This window comes from Hevea brasiliensis, chromosome 8, assembly GCF_030052815.1.
Source record: "Hevea brasiliensis isolate MT/VB/25A 57/8 chromosome 8, ASM3005281v1, whole genome shotgun sequence".
In the NCBI taxonomy this organism is placed as follows: domain Eukaryota; kingdom Viridiplantae; phylum Streptophyta; class Magnoliopsida; order Malpighiales; family Euphorbiaceae; genus Hevea; species Hevea brasiliensis.
In genome coordinates this window covers 98,154,790-98,169,699 of record NC_079500.1, presented here as the reverse complement: position 1 = coordinate 98,169,699, position 14,910 = coordinate 98,154,790, and the positions used below count along the sequence as shown (strand labels likewise).

Sequence of the window (14,910 nt, the reverse complement as noted above, 5' to 3'; positions counted from 1 at the left end):
AAAACACTGCGAAGTTCCGTGGGACCCACCGAAAAACGGTGTCGAAAAAATTCGAAATTTATGTCGTTGCGAAGCTCTCGACGAATGGAGCGTGCTGGTGGCCTCGGTTTTCTCGTGGGATTCACGGTTTTCGAGAAATCTAGCCCAAAAGTCGAAATGGGCTAAAATCTTCCCGAGCAAAAATCGGACAATCCGCTCGATGGATTTCGGCGTTCTTGGTGTCTATGGAAAGCTCTCGCCGAGTAGATGATTTTGGACACAAGACCCGGTCCAATTGGTGGCCGGATCGGCCGGATTTGGCCGGGGAAGCTGAAACGGCGCGCGCGCGCTGCGCGTCCCTTCCAAGGCCGTTTTCCGGCGTTCCAGGCGGCGGCCGGCCGTGGGGAAGGGCCGAGGTGGGGCGCCGGCGAGGTGGGGACGCAGGGGAGGCGGCGACGCGGCAAGGGGAGGAGGGAGGAGAGAGAAAAGAGAGAGAGAAGGGGAGAGGGTCGTCGCGCGCGGGAGGGAGGAGAAAAAGAGAAGAAGACCGGTCCGATTCGACCGGTCCGATCCGGTCCGGTTCGATTCGGCCGGTTCGATTCGAAATACAAAATTTTAAATTTTTACTCTGCCTCGGGACCGAAAACGAGGTCCAAAAATTCCGAAAAAATTCCAGAAAACTCAGAAAAATACGTAGACTCCAAATATATTTTTAGTTTTGCTACGTGGTCTTTAAATTAATTTTTAAAAATCATCAAAGTTTATATTTTTGGAAAATCGAACCCGATTTTTAAAATCCGAAAAATCTCAAAATATTCCTAAAATTTAAATAAAATTAAAATACCAAAATACTCATAAAAATTAAAATTTCGGGGTGTTACAATTAATAATTATTAGCACATGCCAATTTCAAAATAAAACAAAGATTTATTATTTTATCAGCATATGATTTTAAATAATTAATTTCAATAATTTATTTTATTAACGTATTAATTGGAATTGTTAAATTAATTTTAATTTATAATTTTTGCATCATAAATATCTAATTTTATTTTTTTTATTAATATAAATAAATTTACTATCACTAAAATAAATATTAGACTTAGTAACAATAATTTTTATTGCAAAATGTATAAAATTTGTTGCCATAAATTAATTATAGTAATATATAAATTATAGTATATTACTGTTATAAAACTATAACCATAAATATTTTACAATAAAATTATGATTGTTGAAAAAAAAATTTATAAAAAGCAACAATTATTGTTGCAAAATTTTTTTAAGGATAACAATGATTGTTGTCATATCTTTTATTGTTTTTTTGTTTTTTTTCTTTTAATAAACTCTTATATTTGTGTCCGTTTGGAATAAATTTGAGTTTTTCTATTCAGATTTGTGTCATTAAAGAATAGATCAAAGATTCTTTTTCTAGTATTGGGTCTTGTTTCTCTCTATTATTGATGTTTTATTTTTTCTCCCCTTAACGGGGTTTTTTTTAATATTTAAATAGGATTTTTTGGCAATTCAAAGTACAATATGAGTTGTTGATTTTTTTTTCGTTAGAGATTCAATATGGGCAATGATATTCTATCAATAAAATTTGGTAATGCGACTTGTTCCTCCATTAACATTTAATAGTTTAATATATTCTGTCGGCCACAAAAGTAACAAGATTTTGAAAGTACAATATTACAGAAGATTTCTTTGTTTACCCAAAATTGAAAAGATATTTTATATTATCCAAATTATCTTTGAACAGAATATTTTAATTATCTATTTTTTTATTTTTTATTTTATAAAAAATATTATAATATATTTATCTTATTAATAAATTGTCAAATTTTATCTAAAAGAAAAATAATTATTCTTATTACTGTCGTATATTAATTTTATAGGCACTAAAATTATCTTTGCCGTAAAGTTCTTATTACTAGTTCTAACAATACATTATAAAAATTTTCTTCTAAATTTTTTTATTTTATTTTTTAAATTTTAATTAAATAATTTAAAATAATTTTTTAAAAATATTACAGACTAAAATTTAATTATTTATAAAAAAATAAACTATTAATTATAAAAATACACTATGAGAGACTTATAAATCTGAATCCCTATGTCCACACATTCAAAAAGTCACCGTCTTCAAGGATTTTTTGGGATTCTAATAGAGTTTTTAATTTTATCTTCCATCAGAATTCCACCCTTTCATTAATCGCCCGTTAAATTTCTTATCCTCAGCCCAGCTAGCCAAAACTTGAAAAATGGAGCAATGGTCAATTCCTTCTCCTCATATACTCATCTTTCCTGCCCCAGGCCAACCCCAAGTAAACCCCACACTCAAGCTAGCAGAGCTTTTAAGCCTTGCTGGCCTTAAGATTACCTTCATAAATTTCCAGGATATCCATGAATGTCTAGTTCGTCATACAGCTGTTGAAGCCATACCTGTTTGTCGGCCAGATCCTCATGCGGCCGACCGGTTGAGAAAGTTATCAGTGAAGAGCAAGCTAATTTTCAAGAAAATAGTGACAGAGTGGCTGTTTGGTATTGGTATTGGGAAAATTATTTTTTTAAATATATTAGTTAGGTGATGTTAAAAAATAATTAAAAATTAAATTTAATTAATTTTAATTATAAAAATATTAAAATAATAAAATAATTTTTTTAAATTATTTTTTTTAATAATATTTAAAATAATATTTTTATTAAAAAAATAATTTTAAATTTTAAAATTCAATATCAAAGGTAGTCCAGCAGTTAACCATATCATAAGAGGTGGGGCGATGGGATTTGTATATGATGTTGCTGTTGAGGTTGGAATTCCTGCTATTCAGATGCAATGCGCCAGTGCTTGCTCCTTCTGGACTTTCTTGTCCATTCCTGATGCTGTTGCAGCTCATCAACTTCCTGTCAAAGGTACATCACTACTATATATGATAATGCTTAAATGCTACTCTCCTGTCACTTGCCCTTTGTTTAGATCGAGGGAGATGGAGAGAGGAAAAAATAAAAAAAATTAGTTTTTTTTTTCATTTTTGTTATTTAGATATTAGAATAATCCAAACAAAGGGTTAAATTAGGGAAAGGAGTGTTTATTTCCTTTATAGTTACATTCTTAAATTTTTTTTTTATAAAAAAATTATAATATATTAAAATTAATTTTATTATTTTTATATATATAAGTTCTTCCCTAATAATAATAAAAAAAAATAGACAGATTTCATACCTCTTCATAGGCTTAAAGGATGATCATGTATACATCAATTTCGAAAAAAATTTGCTTCCAAGAATATTTTTATGTTCCTTATCACTAGTTGCCTTTTTGAGTACACAAAAATAATTTTTAGATACGACAAACCTATATTTGTATATATCATCATTCACATGAAGTGATCGGTCAAATTTATATAGCGGAACCCACTCAGAATTTTTTTAATAACTAATTATGTTTTAAAAAAAATTATTTAATTTTTATATTGTAATAAAATTAATTATTTAATTTTGATATTTTTAAAAATATCATATTTAATCTTTATATTTTATTTACGTTAATTAAGTTTTTATGTTAGATTAATCAATAAATTTTAATAGTAATTAAATTATTATTTAATTTTTATATTTTAATACAATTAATTAATTAGATTCATGTTTTTGAAAAAACTATTTCTGGATGGAAATTAAATTTTGCATATTTGTGGATATGAAGTCTAAAAACATCAAACTTCTTTAAATAAAATCTCAAGTTTTTATGATTGGTGTCCTTGTTGATAAAGTCTTTGTTTATTTCAAGCTCTTTATTCCATTCAATTGTATTACTTACGAGTCCAGTCCCATGAAACTTGTCGCAAGGTATTTTGCGGTTGCTTGGACGAGACTTTTCACCGAAGTGAGAAAAGTGAGGAGTCGCTACTTTAATTTTGAGGGAAATTAAAGAAAACCATTTGTGAAGGTAAATAAAAAAATAACCACTTCGAAAACAGAGATTCTAGGTTCGGGGTCCGTAAACGGGTGGGTAAGGTGTTAAGCATCCCACCTCGTCCCTCAATGAGGGTAAGCAGATTTAACATTATGCTCTTTATAAATTGAAATTGGTAATTTGGGGGATTGGGGTGACGATGTTATTCCTTCATAAGGGAAAAGGAACATTTGATATTTCACTATTCAGGGCTACTCAAGAACATGAGTACATGAGATAACCCTTAGTGAGTAAGTGTCGGATAGCAGATTTTGTCTAAGGGTTATTTTATATATTGAAGTCGTGGTGTTTTGATTCAGGTTTTAATTAAGAGAATTCGGGTAAGGACTCTCTTCCGATCCCTTAAGTATTAATTTAAGTGGGAGATTTCGAATAAGAACTCTCCTCCGGTCTCCGTATGTTTAATTAAAATTTCGGCTAAGAATCAGGTAAGAACTCTCCTCCGATCTCTTAAAGTATGTTCATTAAAAATTTAAGCGAAGGATCTCGGATAAGAACTCTCCTCCGATCTCTACATATTTTGTTAAAATTTTGGCTGAGAATCAGGTAAGAACTCTCCCCTGATCTCTTAAAGTATTCGGTTTAAAGTTTTTTTAGTGGAGGATCTCGGATAAGAACTCTCCTCCAATCTCTTAAAGTATTTGGTTTAAAGTTTTAAATAAAGGATCTCGGATAAGAACTCTCCTCCGATCTTCATGTTTTATTTAAATAAGAATCAGGTAAGAACTCTTCTCCGATCTCTTAAAGTGTTCGGTTTAAAGTTTTAAATAAAGGATCTCGGATAAGAACTCTTGTCACACCCCGGCTTAGGGGGCCCCAGCTCAAGCCCCTCTAGTGAGCCTTCTTGCCAGCGTACCCTTCTAGAGGCCGGACCTGCGACTCACAAGGTACTGTCCGCTTTGTGGAAATTAAATCCCTTCGCTTCTGCAGAGCTAGGATTCGAACCCTTATCACTCACGGATTTGCTTCGCCTCTCACCAGCTCAATTGGTGAGAGGCGAGTAAAACCGTGAGGTGATATGGGTTCAATCCTAACTCACAGGCCAAGGATTAACTCCACCAAAGCGACAAGACGATCTTGAGTCGCAGTTCGCTGAGAGACGGCAAGAAGGTCACTAGAGGCTTGAGCTGCCTTTGCCGGTGTGACAATAAAAAGGCGCTTTATTGTCACACCCGGCTTAGGGGTCCCACCAAGCCCTCTATGGGTGGCCTTCTTGCCGTACCCTTCTAGAGGCCGGACCTGCGACTCACAAGGTACTGTCCGCTTTGTGGAAATTAAATCCCTTCGCTTCTGCAGAGCTAGGATTCGAACCCTTATCACTCACGGATTTGCTTCGCCTCTCACCAATCGAATCAAAATGGACGGCTGGGATCCTATTCAGAATATCCGTCCTTTTTCTTCTTAATCCAACGGCTCAGGATCTTGCCTTACAAGATGGATCCGAGGGCTGGGAATGAAAAGCGCCGAACCTGCTGTCTGCTTTTGATCCAAGGGCTCCGGGTTCATCCTTACAAGTATGATCAACGGTGGAGATTGAGATGTACAGGACTACCATAACTGTTTTTGGCGTCTGTCAGCAATGTGGGCGATTCTGCAAATGAGGCCTGCGGTGAAGATTTGATCACGCCTGCAATGCTTTAACTAACTCGGCTCTGATTATAAAGAGAGTTATTGGAAGTCATTTTATCCTCTTCGTGCTTTTCGATCTCTATTCCTTCCAATCTCTCTATTATGACCCTTTTCCAATCTCCATTCCTTCCGATCTCTCTATTATGACCTTTTTCCGATCTTTCTCATATCGGGTCCCTTATCGCTTCCCGATCTCTCCCATTCTAGAATTTTCCTCTTCATCCTACCTGCCTTGGTCAACGCAATTAATTCTTCAGTTACCGATGCATCCGCTTCGGTTTCTGTATGCAATAAATGCTCAGGCACTATATATATGCACCCGCGAGAAAGCCCCTTCACACTTCACTTCTCCTTCAGTCTCTCTATTTCTCTGATTCTAGCTTCTTCGGTTATGATTCCGACTATGGTGACTGCTTTTGATCTTTTTCCGACTGTTTTCTTTGCCCCTTGCCTGAAGATTTACGATCCCGACGATCGGAGAATCATGGGAACAATATCTGATGACAGTGAGGAAACCGGACTAATTTACCGATCAAGATCGAAAATGATGATTGTGCCGATCTCGAATCGGTCCATCAGTATAATTGGTGGGCCGATCTTGGGTAAGAGTACTGCTAATTTCAATCTTAATGTCGGTGACCGCCTCTTGAAGTTCATTTGGCTCCTCACCACATCGGGCATCTCGACTGCAGCTCGGTTCTGGTCGATGACATCGACGATGACTCCACTCACCATCATGAGAGTCATAGTCACCCTATCTGAGTTGCACATCTATCCAATGCTTGTGGCTGGCTTTCTAATCAAACAGATCTTTTGATTCAGCCACAAGACTAGGCTTTGACATAGGTCCTTACTAGGTAGGATGTAGTGCTGATCTTTAGAGATCGCCCAAATGATGTAATCTGACCTTTAAAGGTTCTCTTAATGATGTGATCCGATCTCTTGAGATCACCCAAATGATGTAATCTGACCTTTTGGAAATGAAATGAAATTTTATTTGAAGGTTATTATTTAATTATTGCATTGGTTGTTTTTCTGATCTATGATGTGCATATCCGATCTAATCTCTAACTAAATCGTCATTAGCCGATCTGCAGCTCTGAAAATTTGCACAATCCGATAACTCTAGCTAACCGATCTCATTTTATTCAATTTTATTATTATGTTTCTGGAACCTTCCCGCGACGTGTCAGGAAAGGGGGCCAATTCCGCTAACCGATGCGCCGCTTGGGATTTCTTGAGCATTAAATGCTCAGACGGGTATAAATAGGGAGAGGGTCAATCAGTTGCTCCCTTATGTCACTTTCAGCACTTTGCTAGCAATTTCAACATTCTCTCATTTCTTCAAGTATTTCCGGCACCGATCACATTCCGGTAAGGGTTTTGATCCTTTTCTTAGTTAAACTTCTTTTGTTTCTTTGAAAATGAGCAGCGCCGAAGGTCAGAGAGCTGCGACCCCACCTTCTGTCCATGTTTCGTGGACCTCAGAAGAGGGCGATGTAATTAGATCAGGTGGTCAAACCAAAGACGCCCTCGTTCCGAATCGCCCACGCCGATCGAGGCGAAGGGCATCTTTGAGGAGAGACAACTTGCTAATTAATGAGTTGCCTTCAGTCTTGAGAGAAACCAATCTTCAATTTATAAGCCAGGAGTACAATCTGCGGATCGACTCCTTTGAACTGATCAAATGCCACGGCGATCATCAGGCTGATCACTTCTTCGATGAGAGCGATCTCATCATGGTGTATGAAGAGCAGTTGAAGGCCGGGCTCCGTTTCCCTTTGGATGAATTTTACAAGGCTGTCCTAAAGTTTCACCACGTCTCGGTAGCCCAAGTGCATCCGAACTCTTAGCGGACTCTAATAGCTTTCCGGGGCCTCTGCCGAGCTAAGGGACTGGAACCCACAGCTAAAGTCTTTGCCGAACTACATAGGCTCGCCCGAAGGAAGGATGATGAGTTCTGGTTCTTTCAGGCTAAGCCTAACTGTTCTCTCTTTAACGACCTCCCTTCTTCATTGAAGAATTGGAAGAACAGGTTCTTCATTTTGAAGAGCAAGATTCAGAATGGCTTTGAGGGTATCCCACGGAGTTGGCAACACCAGGTCGCTCCGATCCCAAAAAAGATCACCTTAAATAAGGATGAAGACACCGGTGGTGAAAGAGTTAAAGTCTCAGGCGTCCACCTAAAAATTCTCTTGCTTAGACGCAGTGCTGGCCAAACTGAAGTATTGGATGATGCGACTGATCACTGACGAAGAATACAAGCTCTAGCTCTCTGACCTCGGCCCTGGTACTACCCATATCTCTGGTATCTGAATCTTAGCGAACTCACTAACTTCTTTTTTGTGTAGGTATGGCGGGCGGCGATGCTTCCAAGGAGAGCTGCAAGCGAAAGAGGGAGGTCTCCAGAAAAGTGAGGGCGATGAAGGGGGCCACCATTGCTGATGCTCAGACCCCTCGTCGTGAATCAGTAGAGGTGCCGAGCTCTCCTCCCCGATCTTAGGAGCAACCAATCCCTGAGGTAGAGGTTATCGCTCCTGCTCCTCAGCAAATCGAGCTTACCCTCCTCCTCTGATCTCTTCCAATGTAGAAGGGGAGTCTTCCGGTCCCATGGTCAGGACACTTTCCCGGGGCGCTCAACTTCTGATCTAATCATTGGAAAGGAACCGCTCTACAAGGGGGGATCCCGGCCTGGCCAAAGTCATGGGAGCTTCCATCTGCTTCCAAGAAGATCGGAACCGGTTGGCAGAGGAGAGCATGGGTGATATCTTAGCTCAGACAATGAGCTTGGGCTTAGAGGTCATTGCAAATCAGCACGTACTCAGAGAGAAAGCCCACACCTTAAAAAAGGAGATCCTTAAGGCGGTCCAAGATGCCTCAGCTGCACAAGCTCAACTCTCCTCTGCTAATGACTACATCGCCAGAATGGAAGAGCGGATGAAGCATTATGAGGAGAGGATAGCGGAGGTGGAATGAGAACTTAAAGATTCCCAAGCTGGTCGGTCTGTCGATCTCGCTCGTTATGCTGAAGACCTTCGGGCGAAGGAGGAAGAGCTCCAAGCCAAGGATGAGGAACTTCAGGCCAAGGAAGAAGAGAGCACTACGAAGGAGGCCGGGGCTTATGTGAATGCCCATAATGACCTTCTGGCCGAGCTGAGGAAGCGGTATCCTGAAGAGGACTTCTCTTGGATGAACGAGCTCGCCCAAGAGGCAGAAGATGAGAGCGACGAGGATCCAGAGAGAGAGAGAGAGAGAGTGAGAGAAATGATGATGTACTTAGAGAACAGGCTGGGGGAGACCCTCCAGGCGAATGACTTGTAAATTTTTATTTTGAAATGAAGTGAAGTTCTCTCTTTTGCTCAATTTCTTGATGAGATCGGAAAGCGTCCCAATTGTATGAGTACTTGATTGTTTGAACGTATTAGAACATCAAACTTAAAGCAACTATTAACCTAAGTATAAGAGGTCGGAAAAACATTGTCAGCATGAGATCGGACTAAGCCATGACCTAACACCAGGTAGAACCTTAGAACATTAGAATTGGAAAGACTTGATTTGAATTCTTAAGATCGGAATCATCATTAAATCGGACAGAAACCTTAACTTTATTTTAAGGAATATCTGGGACATACAAGTGAGGAAACCGATTCTAGCATTAGCTAAATGACTTTTCACAATATTTTTAAAAGGGAGATCAGGAGGCAAGACTGGAGGGTACGGAGACCTGAAATTGGTTTGAACCCCTCTGATAAGAGATTGAAAAACAATTAACTAAGTGTGGGATCGGTTTATTTCATGATCGAGCCATCGATGTGTTTGGAAAAATCATTTGTGATCAAAGGACGTCAGCTAGGAGTCAATTTTAAAGTCCCTTGACCTCGGTGATCGGCCAAAATATGATGTCGACAAAACTGATAGGAAAAGAAGACATGGACAGGTTGATCGCAAAAGTACGAGGAATGGAAACGTTTCTTCGATGTAGAGATCTTCCAGCACGTTTTTGCCAAGTTAGCGACATATCAGACCTAATCTATTCGTCGTCAACAACGAGATGTGACAATCCCAAGCACTCATCTTCAACACGTATGAAGAGCTAGAGGGACCAATACTTTCCCAAATACGCACTCGCTACCCTAAAATCTACATAATCGGGCCTCTGCATGAGCATCTGAACATAAAATTAAGAAGCATCGAAAAGCAAGGATCGTATTCATCCTAGAACAGTCTCTGGAAAGTTGACGGGACCTGCATCACATGGCTGGATAACAAGCCATCGCAATCTGTACTCTATGTTATGACAAGAGACCAGCATATGGAATTCTGGTACGGTCTTGTTAATAGCAAGAAGAAGTTCTTATGGGTTATAAGGCCTGAATCTGTTATGAAACAAGATGGTGATAATCTTGGAGAAATTCCTGAGGAGCTTCAGGCAGGGGCAAAGGAAAGAGGATACATTGTCAAATGGGCACCCCAGGAAGAGGTTTTGGCACATAAGGCAATTGGTGGGTTCTTGACACACAGTGGATGAAACTCAACTTTGGAAAGCATAGTGGCTGGTGTGCTAGTGATTTGCTGGCCTTATTTTGGTGATCAGCAAGTGAATAGAAGGTTTCTGAGTGAGGTCTGGAAGCTGGGACTGGACATGAAGGATGTATGTGATAGAAGGGTTGTGGAGAAGATGGTGAATGATCTGATGGTAGATAGGAGAGAGAAGTTTGTGAAATCAACGGATAGGATAGCAGAGTTAGCAAGAAAGAGTGTCCTAGAAGGTGGATCTTCTTCTTGTTGTTTGGATCGTCTGATCAAGGATATAAGATTGGTGAACTCATATGCTAATGACAATCACAAGGATGACTTGTCATAATTGAGTGATATACGAATGCAAATGTATGCGCCATTTTCTGCATTACACAGCTTATATGTGCTAATAAGCACTTAGAAAATGGATGCAAATGCAAATTGGTTAGCCAAGTGGTAAATGAATGGCTTCTCATTTTGTTGATTAGGATATATATCATCTTATATTATAATACTAAATATATTTGTTAATTATATATGCATATGTTTTTATTTAATTTTGAACTTTATTCTTTTAAGTTTTGTTTTATTAATAAAATAGTCTCTAAAATTTTATTTTATTAGTATAATAGTCCTTATATTTAAATTTTATATTTAAGTAATTATTTAATTTATATCCAAATAAATTATTTGGATATAAATTAAATAATTACTTAAATATAAAATTTATATGTATGGATCATTTTGCTTATAAAACAAAATTTATAGGATTAAATTGTTTCAAAGTGACAAGCAGCTAACGGCAGTGACTAATTTGTTAATAAAATTTAAATTTAAAAATTACATTATAACTCAAAAATAAATCAATGATTAATCTATGGGTTTTACCATACCTTTAAAATTTAGTTATATTACCCTTTTAATATTAGTACATTGAGTTACTGAGTTATATAATTTATTGATTATATATATTATTAAATTAAATGATAGTTCATGTTAAATCATTTAAAAAATATATTTTTTATATATAAATAAAATGTTAACTTAATATTATAATGTTACAAAAATAAAATTTTGAAGTTATTATTACTTTAATTTTGACTTTTTATATTTAAATAATTTTATTTTTAATTTTGATTTTTTTAATTCAAATTAACATTGAATAAATTTTATTGTAACACGTATTAAAGTTTGAAAATGCTAATGTCTTTGTCTTTGTTTACGAGGGAGAAGGGGTTACCTTACAGAAGGAAAAAGCATCATTCTTATTACGGGTAGGGTCTCATCTTTTTTCTCTCGTCATGGGTGATTTCTCTAGAACTCAAGGTCTCTCTTTTGTCTAGTTCTTGTTGTCACACTCATCCCTAACCCATGGAGATTGATGTAACATGAAAAATTGATAGAGTTTTCTCTAAATTTATAGCTAAAAGATCACATAAAACTTGTTAAAATATATCTGGTATATAAAACACGATTTTGTGCCCATCAAATATATTTAAATACACAATTATATATATACTCTTTTCGAGAGGATCAAAAGAAAATATTTACAGATTAAAGTTTCTATGCTGTCTATACATATGTACAATAAATTAAAACAAAATAAATATCCAAAAAAAACATATTGGTCCAACCTCCACCAGACTCTATAGCTAGTGAAGTGAAAGAGAGGATAATTCTAAAGAGAGGCTGTTATAACTGGAATTAGCAAAAGGATCTAAAATATTAAAAATTAAGAGTATAAATACAACTACTCAGTGAGCAAATAAATAAATAATAAAACAGAACAGATAAGGTTTTGATACTTAACAATACCAATTCTGCTATGTTAGAATATGTCAGCTGAATAAATATCATTTAATCTAAATCATGTAGCTGAGCTAAAATAAAATTCATATTGTAACAATATTGCTAAAATAGATATATTGAAATCATAAAATTTACAATATCCTCGTACACTCGCAATATGCTTTTTGTAGATAATGCAAACATCTCAAGCGCAATAATAAACTCTGACAATCTGAGAGCAATGCTGATATCTTCAGCTCTATAATGACACAAAAATAACCCAAGAGTAATAAAAATATTGGTCATACACATATGCAGAGCTACCCCAAAAAGCGACTACTTGATATACGCCCCAAAGACAGTATAAACATAAGCTGAGCTGAAAATAAATTATTTATCATCAAGGTGCTATCTATTTGATGTATATATTTATTCAGTTGTAATTGTAAATCTCATTTTATTCAATAATAAAACATAAAATTTACAATTTTCTGTTCTCATTTTCATACTTAGAAATAATATAAATAATTTACATTTAATAAAATAGTAGTATTATATATTTATCTACTCATATGTATTATAAATAGCATAAAATCTAAACAGCTGAAGCAACCCAAGGATCTAACGTTGGAGCTGGATTATTTCCTAGAATTGAAGAGAAATAATAATATATCAATAAAGGAATTTAACTCTTAGGATGGAAGTGTGGAAAGTGAAATGTATGATGTATTTTGAAAATTCTAATAAAGCACTGATGTCTGATAGCTCTAAAGAGCACTCAACAAGTCACAACATATCATACACAACATATAATAGGATCATTGAAATATGGGCCTAAACAAAATATGTATAACAAGAAATCTCCACAAATCAATTCTTAAATTAATATACATCTTTAACATCCATGAGATTATTTTATTCATTACTCAAAATTATCTATCGTACCCATCTTACAGCAAAATACTCATTGTAATGTCCACATGATTAACAACAATTTCATACCATACAAATTAAAAATGTACACTTATAATTCTAACATGGTTTAATGTCAAATCAACCTAGCATCTTAATTTAAACGTGCATAGAATAATAGTAACTACTATTTACAACTTCCACTTCCCTCACATGCCCTTAAACTCATCAATATTAAAAACATTAAGAAGGGTAGCCATGGTCAATTAAGGCCTATATATAAATCCTCTAGTAATCACCACACCCATTGGAAATCATCATTCAAAGCAAACTTATCAACATACACCGGCCCTCCAAACTTCAATTCCCTTCTTCCTCAAACACTAACTCAATTGAATACTTGGGAATAACTTATAGGCTGCTGTATAAGGTGAAAGACAAGTTATATGCTCTTATCAATGTTAAAAGAGCTATTGATGAAGGATAGCTATAAGGATTTTTTTTACTCACTCAACTATCTTCTAGGTGAGGAAATTAGAAATAATATTGATTAATGGAAGAAGATAGATGTAGAGAGAGTTACCATGAAGGAGTATGGCTGAAAATAAGGATCAAAACCTCAAAAATTGGAGAGGGCAGTAGCTGTCCCTTTTTGTCCTCCTTCAATCAAGTGGCTGTTGGTTGAGAGAAATGGTGATTAGGCTTTCTCAATGAAGGGATTACTATTTAGGAAGATAAGAATAAGTAGTGAAGACTTGATTTAGTCAAAGAAATGAGTTGATTTCAGGTTTGGATCATTCTCCTTCTTCAAATCCCTGTTTCAGTGTTCAAGCAGAAAGGAAACCTCTATTTCCTTGCTCTTTCTCTGCTCACTTATACTCTTATAGCTTCTAGAGAATATTAGTCTTCTTAATTATTATTATTATTATTATTATTATTATTATTATTATTATTATTGTTTATTTTTTTAGTGAACCAACTGTTACACTTGTCAACTATTTTTTGCCCTTTTTGGGTAGGGGATGGCCTCTTTTCCCCTACCCGGACGTGTGTCTTCCCTTCCCCATCTTTGAATAGGGTTTGTGGATAAATAAAATCTAATTTTTTGGGCAATAGATTGTTATTATTTATGAGGGTTTTGTTGATCTTTTTTTTTTGGGTTTTGCATATAAGGATTGTCTCCATTTATGCTCTGTTCTAGCTCTAGGAAGAGCAATTGTTTTAACGCATGATGACATCTCAAAGGTCTTTAGCCGGCTTTGCCTTTATGGCTGATATCCAAGGCATGTTGTCGTATTGAGCTCTGCTTCATCACCCTCTGTGAGCTGCTTACTTAGCCTGCAATTCGTTTTCTGGGTTGTATGGCCTGCTACTCAGGAGCTTCCTTGTCTCGATCTGCTGTTTTGTAGGGAATATGACTGAATTATGGCTCTCCTAGGACTCCTTTAGGCCTCGGTGCCATTTCTTGTCCTTTGGGATTGAAGAGCTCTGCCCTTAGACTCTTTTTGGTTTACATTTCCTCCTTTGCGGTGTTGCAATAAGAAAATCCGGGTATGCACTATTTCTTTTGGGTTGCCCAAATAAAAAAAGGCTCTTTTGTATTTAGACCTGAGTTTTTATTAATTTTTTATTTTTATATTATAGATCAAACTACTTTTAATTTAAGATTCTAACCTTTTTATATCAATGTAATCTATTTGTTGAATATATATATATAAAGAGGGAAAGAAAGAAAGAGTAAAGTTATTTTTTTTAATTCCTACATGATTGCAGCCTGCAAACTTCCCATCAAATGTAATTCTCATGTCTATGTCTCTACTGTTTCTTTTGATATTTTCTGTTGAAGGTATATTGGGTTTGAGCTTATATATATTAAATATAAAGTATGTAATATGTCAATTCAATTTATGATGAGTAAATTATATTTATATAATAATTTTTTTAAAAAATTTTACTTACATAATATTCTTATAAAACATTTGTTTAATATAAAAGTTGATTAATATAATATTTTTAATATAATATGCATATTATTCAAAATTTAAAAGTTATTTTAGTTAATTAATAATATATATATATACCTTTTCAATAATAAATTAATCAAAAAA

General features: G+C 35.6%; 1 long non-coding RNA gene and 1 pseudogene across 1 annotated transcript; both read left to right on the top strand.

Moving 5' to 3' along the window:
- The first annotated feature begins 2,243 nt into the window (after positions 1–2,243).
- LOC110644955 (7-deoxyloganetic acid glucosyltransferase-like) lies at positions 2,244–10,448 on the top strand (annotated as a pseudogene).
- A 2,641-nt stretch (positions 10,449–13,089) lies between these two features.
- Positions 13,090–14,556, top strand: LOC131182375 (uncharacterized). Its single transcript, XR_009150718.1, has 2 exons — positions 13,090–13,589; positions 13,976–14,556. It is a non-coding gene; the product is annotated as an uncharacterized LOC131182375 (long non-coding RNA).
- The last annotated feature ends 354 nt before the right edge of the window (positions 14,557–14,910 follow it).